Source organism: Bos javanicus, chromosome 1, assembly GCF_032452875.1.
Source record: "Bos javanicus breed banteng chromosome 1, ARS-OSU_banteng_1.0, whole genome shotgun sequence".
Classification (NCBI taxonomy): domain Eukaryota; kingdom Metazoa; phylum Chordata; class Mammalia; order Artiodactyla; family Bovidae; genus Bos; species Bos javanicus.
The window spans coordinates 19,684,905-19,702,558 of NC_083868.1; the positions used below are offsets into that span (position 1 = coordinate 19,684,905).

General features: G+C 42.6%; 1 non-coding gene across 1 annotated transcript; it reads right to left on the bottom strand.

The window, feature by feature from the left end:
• Window positions 1–17,301: 17,301 nt before the first annotated feature.
• On the bottom strand, window positions 17,302–17,373 carry TRNAD-GUC (transfer RNA aspartic acid (anticodon GUC)). Its single transcript has one exon. It is a non-coding gene; the product is annotated as a tRNA-Asp (tRNA).
• Between the last annotated feature and the right edge of the window lie 281 nt (window positions 17,374–17,654).

The following is a 17,654-nucleotide window of genomic DNA, read 5'->3' on the forward strand; positions in this document are numbered from 1 at the left end:
ATGTGTTACAGCCAGTACTGATGAGGTTTTCAAACATACCCTAACACTGTGATTTCTTAATATTCCCCCCTCTCCTTTTGCCACCCCTACTTTTCAAGTGTATTCTTAATCTGCTTTCTTAAATTTTTTTTTGTTCATATTTGCTTTTGCTTTCTGTGTGGAAATGGAAAAGCTAGCCTTAAAAGTGTGGGCTCTTGTTTCTGAAGCCTGGATTTCAATTGACTTCTTACTCCTCTAACACAAGAAGACTGCCTTTTAGGGCCAGTACCTAGAAATGTAAATAGTGGAATATTTCTGTGTTACATGGCTATGAATCCCTGGACACCCTTTTTATTGAAGAGCTGAGAGAGACCTTCTGATGATTAAAAAGTTTGAAGAGCAATACAAGGAAGTACTTGTGTGTAAGTTTGTGTGTGTGTGTGTGTGTGCATGCATGCACATGTGTGCGTTCAGTCAGGTCTGACTCTTTGCGACGGCATAGCCTGCCAGGCTCCTCTGGCCATTGGATTTCCTAGGCAAGAATACTGGAGTGGGTTGCCATTTCCTCCTCCAGTGGATCTTCCCAACCCAGGGATCAAACCCATGTCTCCTGCATCTCCTGCTTGGCAGGTGGATTCTTTACCACTGGTGCCACCTGAGAAGCCTGAGGAAGTACTTACTGTTTTGTTCTTTCAGTGGTCAGATGATTCTTAGGCATTGACCTAGAAGTTTCTGATGCAGGTCAGGCAATTCCCACATCACGGATCTGTCCATTTTAGAAGAAAAGTGAAGAATGACGGCGGTACAACATCACTGGAGGGAACAGGTGCTCCAACTACTGAGGGTTTTTTTTTTTGTCCACAGCTTCATCAAACATTAAAAGTGAATTTCTAGGTCAACTCCAGCTGAAAAGTACTTATTTTAGAACACAATTTTTTGTTTCCTTAGCAATGCTCTGACATCACATCAAGGTTCTTACACTCAAAAATAGGGCCTAAAAAGGAGCCTTGATTCTTTTTGTATGGTTTATATTTGCAGATGTTTCAATGTCTTTATTAGATGTAGTAAGAGTAAAACATTCTAGAGAGAGAGAGATGATTCCAAACAGACTACTCCAGATAATATTTAATAAACAAGTTTTTAACTATACTCATGTTGGTATCCATGACTGTTGCCTGTTACCTAGGAATTAAATGTTGAGTTGCAAGGTATCATCACTATAGTAACTGGAAGTCACTGGAATGTTGAAAATGTGGGAAGATGTTAAATTTAGATCAAAGTGAGTATTTGTCACATTATCAATCCTATTCCAGCAGATCTTCCTTATATATCACATGAGAATCTCCTTTCTCTCTTTTGTGCCAATTCTCAAAATCATTCAAATTAGCAAAACAAAATTTTTTTTGGTTTTCAGAAATAATGGTTTTGTTGTTTTTTCAAACCATAACTTAACCGTTGTTGTTTAGTGCCTAAGTCATGTCTGACTCTTCTCAACCCCATAGACTGCATCACGCCAGGCTTCCCTATCCTTCACTGTCTCCCAGAGCTTGCTCAAGCTCATGTCCGTTGAGTCGATGATGCCATCCAACCATTCATGTCCCAGTGCTATTTCGCTTTCACTGAATGATAAACATTACAAATGCCTTGTGTTTTCTGGACACACACTTTTAAGTAGCCTTTTTTTTAAACCTCAGAAATGCCCCATCTGACCTTCCTTGTGACTGGTCACAGTGAATCATTCAAAGCTGGCATGCTGCAGGATTTTAGTGCTTTCTGTGGCATTAACTTCCCTATCCGCAAACACACAGCCTTCAAACTACCCAGATGAGATCAAACAGTTGCTGGTGTTTATATTTTCCTAGGCATCAGAAAAAAAAAGTCAATCCCACAAAATTAAGTGTCTTTAGGAGAAAAACAAAAAGACATGTGGATGTCTCACATCAAAGGCAGAAATATTTTCCATCTCTTGTTTAGTGTTCCCAAACTCCAGGCAGTCTCTTTTTAAATTTTTTTTTCCTTTCTCTCTATTCCCTTTCTCTCCTGCCTCTGAATTATAATTAGGAAACTGGAGGATAGAGTTGACCTTCACTTGCACTCATTTTCAGTAATAAGCAAAGTCTAATGGAGGACTTTTCTGCTTCCTGACAAATGATCAATGCTGCTTCTTTGGAGTCCCTGACACACATCTGTGGAGTGTTGGCCATGAGCTCCCCATTGGAAACCCCTGAAGGGGGACTGTGCTCCAAGCAGTGTGAACACATGTGTTGCTAGTCACCTGTCCTGCTTTGTCCATGGCCCACTGTTGTCTAAAAATAACGAATGTTCCTGACCCAACTCTTTACTAAAACTTTCTGGAGGAGTTGACCTCCTTGGATTGTATCCCTGGAAGAGCCAAGTGAAGGACTGTATTTTGCCTCGGACCAGATCCCCCGGTTGAGCAAGCAGCTCCTCCCATAGGTCTGGACTGAGGAGAGGATGAGCCGTGCTCTGAGTCAGTGAGACCAGCTGGATACACTTCGTATCAAAATATACTCCCTCACTTCTGTCCCAAAGCTCGAGGAGAATGAGGTACAGTTCATTCCCCAAAGAAACAATCCTACTAGTAACTAGTGCTGACAGAGTCCAGCGGATGTCCAGAGGAGAGATATTTATTATGCCTGACAGTGCTTACAGAGTCTTCAGTGGGAGCCTGGGAACCCCTTCCTCTGCAGTCTCTTTTTTCTCTCCATGGCCCCAACAATGCCCACCCCATTCTAGGGGTGCTGGCTCCATCTCGGGAGTGAGTAGGTAGTGAGATTCCTTGAGGTCATCATGATCGTTTTTCTTAGACGACTCAACCTATTACACTTGCCTTCTCCCTCATAAGAAGCTTATCATTTCAGCATCTTCTGATGATACCATTCAAATAAACCCTTTTTTAAATGTGTTTAATGTGCTTAAAATTTTCTTTCACTTGAATCTTTACTACAAGTTCCCTTCATCAGAAGTAAACAAGGAAGAAAAAAATTTTAATTATGTGTCTATACGTGCTAAGCCACTTCAGTTGTGTTGACTCTTTGCAACCCCATGGACTGTTGTCCGCCAGGCTTCCCTGTACATGGAATTTTCCAGGCAAGAATACTGGAGTGGGTTGCCATTTCCTTCTCCAGGGGATCTTCCTGGGGCCAGAGGCTGAACCTGCATCTCCTATGTCTCCTGCATTGCAGGCAGATTCTTTACCACTGAACCACTGGGGAAGCCCCCACGTATATATACAGATAGATAGATATAGATATATCTATTCAAGAAGTCCAAACAAAACGTAGTGTCTTCTTTGAACCAAGAATTGTAGTAGGTCCTGGGAGTATAGAAATGAATAATTCATAGGCAAAATTTCAGTGTCTATGAATTCAGAAATTAACTAGAGGTGAGGTGGTGGTGGTGAGTTTCCTAGTGGCTCAGTGCTAGAGAATCTGCCTGCCAATTCAAGAGATGCAGGTTCGATTCCTGGGTCAGGAAGATCCCCTAGAGAAGGAAATGGCAGCCCATCCAGTATTCTTGCCTGGAGAATCCCATGGACAGAGGAGCCTGGGGGACGACAGTCCATGGGGTTGCAAAGAGCAGCAGCAGCAAGGTGGGGGAGGTAAATAGACATATAAAAAGTTAATGGTAATGCAGTCCTGTAAGAGCTTGCATCTAGAAATGAATAAAGTTTTGGTTACCTCTGAAGGAGGTACCACTCCCTGGGAGAGCCTGAGAGGATATTGTTGGTCTAGGGTGGATGGGCCTTAGTCACAAGGAGGCTAGCTGCAGGGCTCAGGGTAGGGGGGAGGGTTGGGGGCAGGGGGTAGGGACATATCCCATAGTTAGTGCTGACTCACTAGTGGGCAAAGCCAGGCCTTGGCATAGCTGGCTGCCAGGCTGGGAATCCTGGAGCTGGTGTCAGCCTAACGGCGAGTGAGGCCCGATCCTAGGGCAGCTGGCTGTGGGGCCCAAGGTATCCTGAAGTTAGTCAGCTTGCTGAGGGATGGGGTTGGGGCCCAGGGGTAGGGTTCCAGGGCTGTGCTCACCCCCTGGTGGATGAGGCTAGGTCCTGGACTGGCTAACGTCCAGGGCCAGGTCTTCAAGTGGTCTGCTGGTGGGTGGGGCTGTGTCCCCAGGTCAGCTCCTGCTTGACCTGGGGTGTCACAAGACTGGCCAGTGGGTAGTGGGCAGGGCAGGGTCCTGGCACCAATAAGCTGGAGGGAGAATTGTAAAATGCTGCTTGCCAGCACCAGTGGCTCGTGGTAAGACAAGCCCCCTAAAACAGCTTCTGCCAGAGTCTGTGTCACCAGTCTGTGTCATGGGGGTGGGTCTAAATTGCCTCCTTCCTCTCCAGAAGGCTCTCCAAGATCAGAAAGTGGGTCTGACCCTTTCAACATCTCCCCTGGGTCTTCAAGTGTGTGCGATTTTGTGTTCACCCTTTATAAGTGGAGTATCTATTTCCCACAGCCCTGTGGCTCTCCTGAAAGTAAGCCCCACTGGCCTTCAAAACCAGATGTTCTGAGAGCTTATCTTCCCCGTGCAGGACACCTGGACCGAGAAGCCCGAGGTGGGTCTCCGATATCTCACACCTGAGGAAGAACCTCTGCAATTATAATCAGCAACCTGTTTGTGGGTTGCTCACCTGGAGGTGTGGGTCTTGACTGTACCACACCTCCACCCCTTCTACCTGTCTTCTTGTGGTTCTCCCTTTATATCTTTGGACTTCCTTGGTGGCTCAGATGGTAAAGAATCTGCCTGCAATGCAGGAGACCCAGGTTTGATCCTTGGGTTGGGAAGATCCCTGGAGAAGGGAATGGCAATCCACACCAGTATTCCTGCCTAGAGAATTCCATGGACAGAGAAGCCTGGCAGGCTACGTGGTCCACGGGGTTGCAAAGAGTCGAACACAACTGAACGACTAACACTTTCACTTTTCACTTCTATATCTTTAGCTGTAGACAATCTTCTCTAGCTAGTTTTCAAGTCATCCTCATCAGCAGTTGCTCTGTATATAGTTGTAATTCTGGAGTGCTCATGAGAGGAGGTAAGCTTGGGTTCTTCCCAACCCAGGGATTGAACTCGAGTCTCCTGCATCTCCTGCATTGGCAGGCAGGTTCTTGACCACTAGCGCCACCTGGGAAGCCCTCTGAGCTACCATGCTGCTGCTGCTGCTAAGTCGCTTCAGTCGTGTCCGACTCTGTGCAACCCCATAGACAGCGGCCCACTAGGCTCCTCTGTCCCTGGGATTCTCCAGGCAAGAACACTGCAGTGGGTTGCCATTTCCTTCTCCAATGCATGAAAGTGAAAAGTGAAAGGGAAGTCGCTCAGTCGTGCCCAACTCTTAGCAACCCCATGGACTGCAGCCTACTGGGCTCCTCCATCCATGGGATTTTCCAGGCAAGAGTATTGGAGTGGGGTGCCATTGCCTTCTCCTCTGAGCTACCATAGCCCAATACAAAATAAAAAGTTTAAAATTTGGGGAAAAAAAAGAATTCTCCCTTAATTGTGATGTTTCCTCTTGGTAAATTTCCATCCACTAAGCCCCACCCTGCTTCTTGGCTACAAATTCCCATTTTTCCTTATTGAGTTGATTGGAATTGAGCCCAATCTCTCTCCCCTACTATAAAACCTCTTTGTAATGGTTCCTATACTTTTTGTGATAGTTCCCCTGAATAAAGTCTGCCTTAGCATGCTTTAACAAGTGTCATGAATAATTTTCTTCTTAATAGACTTCAACATATGAATTTTGGAGCGAGGTGACTCAATTCAGCTGATAATATAGAGCTTTGAAAGTTTTGAGAAAGTATGGTAAGGAAGCTCCAGTAAAGAGCTTCTCCTGAGAGAGACAAAGACAGAAAGACGGAGGGAGGGAGAGGAGATTCTTGGTTTTCTTAGAGCTCTGGAAGAGGGCATGGATTGGCTGGGATAACCTCAAGCTCTGTACTGGAGAGTAAGGAGAAGAGAATGAAAAAAGTAGTTGGCTTCCTGTAGGATAACACTTCTGTGTGGTTTAGGAAAAATAAACCTCAGGAAAACACAAAATCAAACAACGCTCTGACATTTAGCCCTATGTATCTCTTGGCAATTGAAATGCCCACTACTATTCCATCACCAGAGAGTCATGTTTATGATTATTACCAGTTATTGATTGCCTACTAGTTCAGTCCAGCAGAGACATTAAGGACCCTAGGGTCAGACAACCTTGCATTTTAGTCCCAGCTGTATCACTTACCATGCAACCTTGAAAAATTCAACTTCTAGGCACCTCATCTTCTCTTCTGGAAACTTTGAACAATGACTGTATCTTCCTCAGATGGCTCTAGTTAGGTATATGAGATATGATTTAGTGTTAATACAGTCAGGGACTATATATAAAAGTCCATGAATTTTTTATATTTTATCTTTTTTATTTTTGGGGGAACACAATTCAGCCCCTAAAAATACCCAAAATAATTAAAATCAGTGTCTCAAAGAGACGTCTGTATACTCATGTTCGTAGCAGCATTACTGACAATAGCCTAAAGGTGGAAGCAACTCAAGGGTCCATCAAAAAATAAATAGATAAAATGGGGTGTATATATATATCAGTTTAGTCGCTCTGTTATGTCTGACTCTTTGTGACTCCATGGACTGCAGGACACCAGGCTTCCCTGTCCATCACCAACTCCCAGAGCTTGCTCAAACTCATGTCCATTGAGTCAATGATGCCATCCGACCATTCATGTCCCAGTGATATTTTGCTTTCACTGAATGATAAACAACAAATGTCTCATCCTGTTATCCCCTTCTCTTCCTGCCTTCAATCTTTCCCAGCATCAGGGTCTTTTCTAAGGAGTCAGTTCTTCCCATCAGGTGGCCAAAGTATTGAAGCTTCAGCTTCAGCATCAGTCCTTCTAATGAATATTCAGGACTGATATACTTTAGGATTGACTGGTCTGATCGCTTTGCCGTCCAAGGGACTTTCAAGAGTCTTCTCCAACACCACAGTTCAAAAGCATCAATTTTTCAGCACTCAGCTTTCTTTAGGGTCCAACTTTCACATCCATACATAACTACTGGAAAAACCATAGTTTTGACAATTTGGGCCTTTGTCAGCAAAATAATGTCTCTGCTTTTTAATATACTATCTAGGTTTGTCATAGCTTTTTATCCAAGGAACAAGCGTCTTTTAATTTCATGTCTGCAGTCACCATCTGCAGTGATTTTGGAGCCCAAGAAAAGAAGTGTCTCGATGTTTCTGTTATTTCCCCATCTATTTCCCATGAAGTGATGCGACCGGATGCCATGATCTTAGTTTTTTGAATGTTGAGTTTTAAGCCAGCTTTTTCACTCTCCACTTTCACTTTCATCAAGAGGCTCTTTAGTTCCTCTTCGCTTTCTGCCATAAGGGTAGTGTCATCTGCATACCTGAGGTCATTGATATTTCTCCTGGCACTCTTGATTTCAGCTTGAGCTTCATCAAGCCCAACATTTTGCATGATGTACTCTGCATATAAGTTAAATAAGCAGGGTGACAATATACAGCCTTGACATACTCCTTTCCCAATTTGAAACCAGTCCCTTGTTCCATGTCTCATTCTAACTGTTGTTTCTTGACCTGCATACAGGTTTCTCAGGAGGCAGGTCAGGTGGTGTGGTATTCCCATCTCTTGAAGAATTTTCCACATTTGTCATGATCCACATAGTCAAAGGCTTTGGTGTAGTCAATATAGCAGAAATAGGTGTTTTTCTGGAACTCTCTTGCTTTTTTGATGATCCAATAGATATTGGCAATTTGATCTCTCAAGTCCTCTGCCTTTTCTAAATCAAGCTTGAATATCTGGAAGTTCTCAGTTTACATACTGTTGAAGCCTCGCTTGGAGAATTTCGAGCATTCCTTTGCCAGTGTGTGAGATGAGTGCAATTGTGCAGCAGTTTGAACATTCTTTAGCATTGCCTTTCTTTGGGATTGGAATGAAAACTGACCTTTTCCACTCCTGTGGCCACTGCTGAGCTTTCCAAATTTGCTGGCGTATTGAGTGCAGCACTTTCACAGCATCATCTTTTAGGATTTTAAATACGTCAACTGGAATTCCATCCCCTCCGCTAGCTTTGTTCATGGTGATGCTTTCTAAGGCCCACTTGACTTCACATTCCAGGATGTCTGGCTCTAGGTCAGTGATCACACTATCATGCTTATCTAAGTCAGGAAGATCTTTTTTGTACAGTTCTTCTGTGTTCTTGCCACCTCTTCTTAATATCTTCTGCTTCTGTTAGGTCCATACCATTTCTGTGCTTTATTGAGCCGATTTTTGTATGAAATATTCCCTCAGTATCTCACATTTTCTTGAAGAGATCTCTAATCTTTCCCATCCTATTGTTTTCCTCTATTTCTTTGCATTGATCACTGAGGAAGGCTTTCTTATCTCTCCTTGCTATTCTTTGGAACTTTGCATTCAGATGAGTATATCTTTCCTTTTCTCTTTTGCCTTTAACTTTTCTTTTCTCAGCTATTTGTAAGGCCTCCTCAGACAACCAATTTGCCTTTTTGCATTCTTTTTCTTGGGGATGGTCTTGATCACTGCTTCCTGTACAAACTCATCAACCTCCTTCCATAGTTCTTCAGACACTCTATCAGATCTAATCCCTTGAATCTATTTCTCACTTCCACTGTATAATCATAAGGGATTTCTCACTTCCTCTGTATAATCCCTTGAATCTATTTCTCACTTCCACTGTATAATCATATATATATATACATACACACACACAGTGGAATATCATTCAGACTTAAAAATGAAATAAATGTTGATGTATGCTATGACAAGGATTAACCTTGGGTATATTATGCTAAATGGATTTTAAAAAAGTCACAAAAAGACAAATACTGTATGATCCTACTTACATAAGTCACCTATAAAATTCATAGAAACAGAAATTACAACTATAACCCAATTTTTTTTTAAAAGAAAAGAAATACAGGGTGGTTGCCAGGGGCTGAGAGGAGAGAGGAATGGGGTGTTAGTGTTCAATAGGTATGGAATTTCAGTTTTGCAAGATCAAATAATTTGGGAGCTTAGATGTACAACAATGTGAATGTACTTAACACTATTGAAGTGTACCCCTAAAAATGGTTAAGATGAAAAATTTTATGTTTTGTATCTTTTAAATAAATTTAAAATTTAAAAATTACATAGCTGTATACATGTGTTATACCACTGTTAATTTCCTTGCTTTGATAATGTACTATGTTTATGTAAGATGCAACCATTTAGGCACACTGAGTGAATGGAACAGGGAGCCTCCATGTATGATCTTTGCAATTTCCTGTGAATCTATAATTACTTCAAAGCAAAAAGGTTTTAAGATTTATATTCTTGTGTTAAAACAATTAAGGAAGTTAGAGATTGTCAATTAAATCTCTTGGACCAGGATAACAGAACTTTATGGAGACAGAGATTAAACTGTTTAATCGCAGCATGCCCATGGGGGTAACTTTAATCAGAAAGAAGCTCACAAACTGGAACCCAGTTGGACCAAGTAACGCATGTAATTACTGACCTGGACTCTTGGGCCCCTGAATCAATAGAAATTGATAAGAGGCCAGACAAGAAGCATGAGGGAATGAAAACAAGAATCAAGACACCCAAGCTCACTATTTTATCTATTTTTAATCTCCTACAAAAATCCTGTGAGGAAACAATAAATGCTGGAGAGAGTGTGGAGAGAAGGGAACCCTCCTACATTGCTGGGGGAATGTAAGTTGGTACAGCCACTGAGAAGAATAGAATGGAGGTTCCTTAAAAAACTAAAATTAGACCCAACAATCCCACTCCTGGGCATATATCCAGAGCAAAACATGATCCAAAAGGATACTTGCACCCCAATGTTCATTGCAATACTGTTTATACTAGCCAAGACGGAAGCAACCTAAATATCCATCGACAGAGGAATGGATAAAAAAGATGTTGTACATGTATACAGTGGAATATTACTCAGAAAAGAAGGAAATAATGCCATTTGCAGCAACATGGATGCACCTATAGATTGTCATACTGAGTAAAGTCAGACAGAGAAGGAGAAATATTGTATGACATCCTTTATATGTGTAATCTAAAAAGAATTGATTCAAATAAATTTTCAAACCAGAAAGAGACTCACAGACTTAGAGAATGAACCTATGGTTGCCTGGGGGAAGGATGGGGGTGGAGGGATAGTTAGGGAGCTTGGGATGGACAAGTACACAGTGCTATATTTAAAATGGAGAAGCAACAAGGACCTACGGTATAGCACATAGAAATCTGCTCAATGTTATGTGGCAACCTGGATGGGAGGGTGTTGGGTAGAGAATGGATACATGTATATGTATGGCTGAATCCCTTCAGTATTCACCTGAAACTATCACAACATTGTTTGTTAATCAACTATATCCCAGAACAAAATAAAAAGCTAAAATGTAAAAAAAAAAAATCCTGTGAGGTACATATCATCAGCCCCCCTCCAACTGTCTCCTAGCATCCCACATACCCCAGGTATCACTGAAGATAATTGACATGAAATTCATGAGAGCTCTACTCCCCAAAACTGATGGAAGCAGTAGCTTCAAAATTACTTCCTTCTTCTCTTCTTTGGATGGTGCAATTATCCTGTACATAGCTGTTCTCCCGGCACAGTTCCTATGACAACGGCTCTCTCAGATATTTTTCTGCCCATCCATAGTACTTATGGCTCTTCTTGTTACCAAAGAAAATCATCAAATAAAGCCTTACGTCAAGGGTTTTGTTAACGGGAAATCTTTTGTTAATGGGGACTCTCAGAAAAGAGCTATGATGCTCCATCAACCGAGGCAGCAAATTGCTTTAAGCTGTTTCTGTTTAAATGTTATAAAGCCTCGTACACACTCACTCTCTCCAGCACAATAATTGGGAACATGTACAATTAGATGTCATAGTTACTAGTACAATGCAAAGCAAAGAGTTTCATTCTGATTGATCTCTTTTAAAAAATCTTTTTCTCGATGATGTTTCTTTCATTTTAATTGTCTGTTGCAATTTGCTTTACAATATCACAGTATGTAAACATTTGGAACTCTGTGGGCACAATTCAACTCTAATCTACACCCCAGGGATCAATGAACATATGAAGTGGCCTGATCTAATAAACACCCTAAGAATTGGCGAGGTGGCATTCAAAAGTATTTTTGTCAAAAAAAAAAAAGGTGAAATTGTTAGTCACTTAGTTACCCTGACTCTTTGCGACTCCAGGGATTGTAGCCCACCAGGCTTCTCTGCCCATCGGATTCTCCAGGCAAGAATACTGGAGTGGGTTGCCATTCCCTCCTCCAGGGGATCTTCCTGACCCAGGGATCCAACTCAGGCCTCCTACATGGCAGGCAGATTCCTTACTCTCTGAGCCACCAGAAAAGCCCATATCAACACTAAAATTCCTATTATTTTAGTGTGTTAGAAAGACTTTCCAACTGGTGAAATCAGTAGAGTTTAAGTTATGAAATTGTTAGAAGTTGGGCATCTCCATCTTTGCAGGAACAAGGTAGAAACACCTGTCTGGGTCAGTAGTTCACACCAGGAGGAGAGTTGGTATGGCCCTGTACCCTGCCCATCAGTGGATGGTCCTGTTCTCTGATCTGACTAAACGGCCTGACCCTGGCTCCATCACAACACACTTGTCTTCATCTTGGGGCGAGTCATTCATGGAGGTCCTGGTCATTGTGTCAAGGGTGAAAACTGAAAATATTAGAAGTAAACAGAGACTGTACAATTGTTTTATGCCTGCTTGCTACCCAGTATTTGTGTACTTAGAATGATATGGTCTGAAATGAATAATCGACAAGGCCTTACTGTATAGCACACAGAACTCTTCTCAACCTTATGTGGCAGCCTGGATGGGAGGGGAGTTGGCAGAGAATGGATACACATATATACATGGTTGAGTCCCTTCACTATTTACCTGAAACTATAACAACATCATTTGTCAATTGGCTATGGTGGTGGTTTAGTTGCTAAGCCACATCCGACTCTTGGGACCCCATGGACTGTAGCCTGCCAGGCTTCTCTGTCCACGGGATTCTCCAGGCAAGAATACTGGAGTGGGGTGCCATTTCCTTCTCCAGGGGATCTTCCCCACCCAGGAATCAAACCCAGGTCTCCTGCATTGCAGGCAGATTCTTTAACAACTGAGCTATGAGGGAAGCCCAGTCTTCATATAATTGGCTATACCCCAATACAAAATAAAAAGTTTTTTTTAAAAAAGAATAATATGGTCTGAAATATACTTGTGCTACAACTATCTGGTAGAAAGGTGGTAAGTGATACTCCCTCTAACTACTGGAGACCTCTGATGAAGTTCAAAATTACCTGATATTCATGCAACAAAAAGTAACTGGGACTAAGTTGGTTCAAATTCTCATACTCCATTCTTCAACACACAGCTCATAATAATCTGTATACCTCAATTTTCCCTGCCAGAATGATATTTGTTTTTGTTGACAGGCTCATTGATCTTTATGCAAGTGCAGTCTCAGAATATTATCTTCAGGCAACATAGAAATGCTCTAGTGTCCATAAGCAACATTCGGGTACTGAGTCATGAATCCTCATACTAATTCCCAGACACTTTGTTTTCCCTTTTAAGACTATTTTTAGAGCAGTTTTTGTTCATATCAAAATTGAATGGAAGGCATTGTGAGTTCCCATTATCCTCTGTCCTCAACACATGCACAGCCTCCCCATCAACATTCCCCCCCACAGTGGTAATTTGCTACAACTGTTGAACCTACACTGACACATCATTATCACACATAGTCCACAGGTTGACTCAAGGGTTCACTCTTGATTTTATACATTCTATGGGTTTTGACAAACATAATTATATGTATCCATCACGATAGTATCATACAGAGTCCTTTCAATGACCTAAAAGTCTTTTGTGTTCCACCTGTTTATGCTTCCCTCCCACTGCCAACCCCCCCGGAACCACTGATTTTTTTTTTATAAATGATATACATTTATTTCCCCTCTCTCTACTATCTCCTTAAAGAGCCCTCCTATCCCCACCTGAGCTCCCAAACCCACTTGCAAGTACTTGTATTACAACACATCTGACATTGTTCCTGTTATTTTCACTAAGACACCCCCAAGACTATGAGTTTTTAAGTAAGGTTTTTCATTCACGTTCATCAGCCTTTCTCCCAGTAGAGGGCCTGGCATGTGATAGGAATGCAATAACTCTTGGTGAGTGAGTGAGGAAGTGACTCCTGGAAGTTAACACTTATTCCCTTTATGGTTTTGGAATCACTCCTCCACCAGCAGCACTTGTGATTTCCCAAATGAAGCTTTACATGCCTAGGAGTCTGACACGATCAGTCACAATAGGAAAAGCTGGATTTCCCTCCAAAAGAGATGCAACTTTCACTCTCTAAGGCCTTTACTCTGTGGAAGGGTCAAAATGCAGATCAAATATAAGAAGTAAAGAAATAAAACACCTTTAACCATTCCGTGAAGTACAGAAAGCAAATTATAAAGTCTCAACATCTCATCATAATGTCCTGAAATGGAAAGTCCATGTTGCTGTTTGGTAAGCCACTGCAGGGCTTTCGTCATCCCAACTTACAGACACCTTTTGAGGCAGAGAATGGATATCAAGAAAACCAATGGCTGGAGTGCCTAGTATTGTTAGGCTAGGAGTGGATGGACAAAATGGCCAGAAGGGTTCCTCACTGCATAAATATACTTGGGAAACATCCTTTAGGAAAGAATGTCAGGAACATTCTGGAAGGTTTATGTCTGAAATATGTCAGAGACTGGAAAAAACAAAGGTTGGAAACCGCTGCTTTTGATTTTAGACCATGCAACCCCAAGCACAGAACTGCTTGACCTAATTTCTGATTCCACAAACAGCTTTGGGGAAATCGTCATTACTTTACCCTAGCCTTCCCAGAACAAGAACCAAACATCCCTGAGGACGCCAAATGACACCACCACCCCACCACCAAGCTGGCACTGGCAAAGAGGTAGGCTATTTGCAGAGAGCACGCCGCCTCTGCTGTGAGTGGGCAGTGAAGTACCAGAGAGATGCGTGCTGCCTGCCTGGAGACAGGGTTGCTAGCTGCCTCTGAAGTAGTGAGACCAAGAGGTGTGCATTATTTCCCCCACACTTCTGATTTTACACAGTGACAGTGGTAGCCTGGAAACAACAGGAAAGAATAGTGCCTGTGATGTCAGAAATAATGGCCAGCCAAGTGCCCTATGGGGCAGAAGGAGCAGGGTTGAAGCTTTTATCAAGGGCAGGAGAAAAAACGTAATGTGATTTGGTTTCACCATAATTGCTTAAGCAGCCTGGGTGAGAACTAATTATGAGTTCTTCTGGCTCCAGAGAAACCCCACCTCTTCCTTCTCCAGGATGGTACCAAAATACCAGCATTGCATCACCAGAAATCACTCCCATTGGCGGCCTTTCTTAGGGAAAGCCGTGTGCTCCGTTTCTCTGAAAGCCACTGGAATCTGAATAGACCCAGGAATTTATATCTTTCCAAGGCAAATAAAATATTCCTGGCACTTCCTTGTCACTTGAAAGCTCCTAGAGTGCTTGCCTATGATTATGTCATAGAGGAAGTATTGTTTTTAAAATGTGGGAGTGATGAAATGTGGACCAGGAAATGAAGGGACAAGTTATAGGCCTTTCGTCAGTCACTACAACAGCCCCGCCACTGTGAGACTCAGGGTAAGTCCTGGGTTTCAGAACCAAGCTGTTCATTGGTGATATTTGGCGGCTCTCACTGGGCTCTAGTGGGCTTCCCTACTGGCTCAGTCAGTAAAGAATCTGCTTGCAATGTAGGAGACTAAGGTTTGATTCCTGGGTAGGGGAGATCCCCTGGAGAAGGGAATAGCAACCCATCCCAGTATTCTTGCCTAGGAAATCCTACAGACAGAGGACCCTGGGGGGCTACAGTCCACAGGGTAACAAGAGTTGGGCACGACTTAACAACTAAACAACAACTGAGCCCTAATGGCCCTAAAGAGTAAAGGACTTTTGCTCAGAAAGTTGCTCACTTAATTCTCAGCAGAGGTTAACACTGAAAATCAACTTGTGTTCATCCAGGTTAACAGTCCAACCTGCAAGCACAGTAAATCTGCTATAATGTGATTATTTGGAATCTTTGTGAGCTCTGAGAATGAGGCAAGTAAATATACAGAAGTAAAAAGAACTGAGTTCAAATCCTAGGTTCAATCTGGGTTCAAACCCTATACTAGCTATACATAAGTTACTTGCTTTTTCGGAATGTCCGATTCAACTGAGAAAAGAGGTAAAATTATCAGTTCCTATGTAAGGATGAGTAACAATATGTAAAGTGTCTGCACCGCACTTGGAACACAGGATGTGCACAATAAATGGGAGCGTGTGTCACAATTCTCTCTCTCTTGACAGGAAAGCCTAAGCTGAGTGCCTCACACACAGGCGGCACTGTGCGGGTGACAAAGACACGCCAAGTACGACTTCTTTTCTGAACCTTCACAATGTAGCTGGTTGGGAGGCAGAAGGGGTGTGAGGACTGAAACAAGCAACAACAAAACAACACTGTAGACTTAGATACTGCATATCTTCCCCAGCTTAGGACGGGGCTAAGTCCCAATAAACCCTGTATAAATCAGAAACATCCTAAGTCAAAAATGCATCTAACATACCTAGCCTACTGAACATTATAGCTTAGCCTAGGCTACCTTAACCGTGTTCAGAATACATCAGTCTACAGTTGGGCAAAATCATCTCACACAAAACCTATCTTATAATACAGTGCTGAGTATCTCATGGGCTTTATTGAATACAGTACTGAAAGTGAAAAACAATAGTTGTAAGGTTACTAAATGGTTCTCTGTGTGTCTGCTGTTTACCTTTGTGACCATGGGGCTGGCTGGGAGCTGTGGCTCGCTGTGGCTGCCTGGCATCACGAGACAGTATTGTACTACATATGGATGGTCCGGGAAAAGATTCAAAAGGAATGTTTCTACTGAATGAGTATCACTTTCACATTACTGTGAAGTCAAAAAAATTGTAAGTTGAAATCACAGTACATCAGGGACTGTCTGTCAATAGTGTAGCACAAATTCGACGCAGGGGAGAAGCTCAGGGGAAAGGAAGAACAATGCAAGTAGAGTGATAACTTCAATCACTTGAACAGAAAAGCAAACCCAAGTGGGGTTTACCCACCACTAAGTTATGACCAACCCAGACAGCATATTAAAAAGTAGAGACATTACTTTGTCAACAAAGATCTGTCTAGTCGAGGCTATGGTTTTTCCAGTGGTCATGTATGGATGTAAGAGTTGGACTGTGAAGAAAACTGAGTGCCAAAGAATTGATGCTTTTGAACTGTGGTGTTGGAGAAGACTCTTGAGAATCCCTTGGACTGCAAGGAGATCCAACCAGTCCATCCTAAAGGAGATCAGTCCAGGGTGTTCATTGGTAGGACTGATTTTGAAGCTGAAACTCCAATACTTTAGCCACCTGATGAGAAGAGCTGACTCATTGGAAAAGACCCTGATGCTGGGAGGGATTGGGGGCAGGAGGAGAAGGGGACGACAGAGGATGAGATTGCTGGATGGCATCACCGACTCAATGGACATGGGTTTGGGTGGACTCTGGGAGTTGGTGATGGACAGGGAGGCCTGGCGTGCTGTGGTTCATGGGGTCACAAAGAGTCAGACACGACTGAGCGAATGAACTGAAGTGAAGGTTCACACAAGTGAAACTGTAGATTTAACAAAGACAAAAGGGCAGTCCACTGAGAAGAGGCTCATTTAAGCACCCAAAGGATATCTGAGCAAAAGTCAACTTTGGCTGCTTATTCACCAAGGCATCATTCTCAAAGAAGACTGGAGCCCTTTGGAAGCTCTAAGCATGGACCTTGACTGGGCTCACCTGTGGTAGACAGGAGATGAGTAACCAATTTTATTCTACAAGAAAAGTTAGGAAATGAGCAGAAACAAATCATCCAACTCCATAAAAAGTCCAAACTGAAATACAAGTTTAACATGTGGTACTTTGTAAAATAAAAATGGCTGATTCTACCCATGACTCTGCTGTTCTCCCTTGTCATGGTGGTGGTGGTTTAGTCGCTAAGTTGTGTCCGACTCTTGTGACCCCCACAGACTGTAGCCCGCCAGGCTCCTCTATCCATGGGATTCTCCAGGCAAGAATACTGGAGTGGGTTGCCATTTCCTTCTCCAGGGGATATTTCCGACCCAGGAATTGTACCTGGGTCTCCTGCACTGCAGGCAGATTCTTTACCAACTGAGCTATGAGGGAAGCCCAAGGGTGTGTTGCCTCCCCGTCGGGGAATTGAACCCCGGTCTCCCGAGTGACAGGCGGGGATACTCACCACTAGACTAACGGGGATGGCTCCCTTGTCATAGATATCTTTAAATATGTATTAGAGTTATGCCCAACTCCATAAAAATGGATAAACAATAGACAGCATTTTATTTTTCTATAATCCTTAGTAATTTGAATCTGAATCCCCCAGGAAAATCCAGTCTTTATGCTTGACCACCCCCTTATTGGGAAAAGAGGAAGAAAACATAATAGCATTGATTGTGTATTTAAATCACACCCAGGCTTACTATTGTGTACAGTTTTGCCTAAATACCATGTGAACTTGAATATAAATAATATTTTCT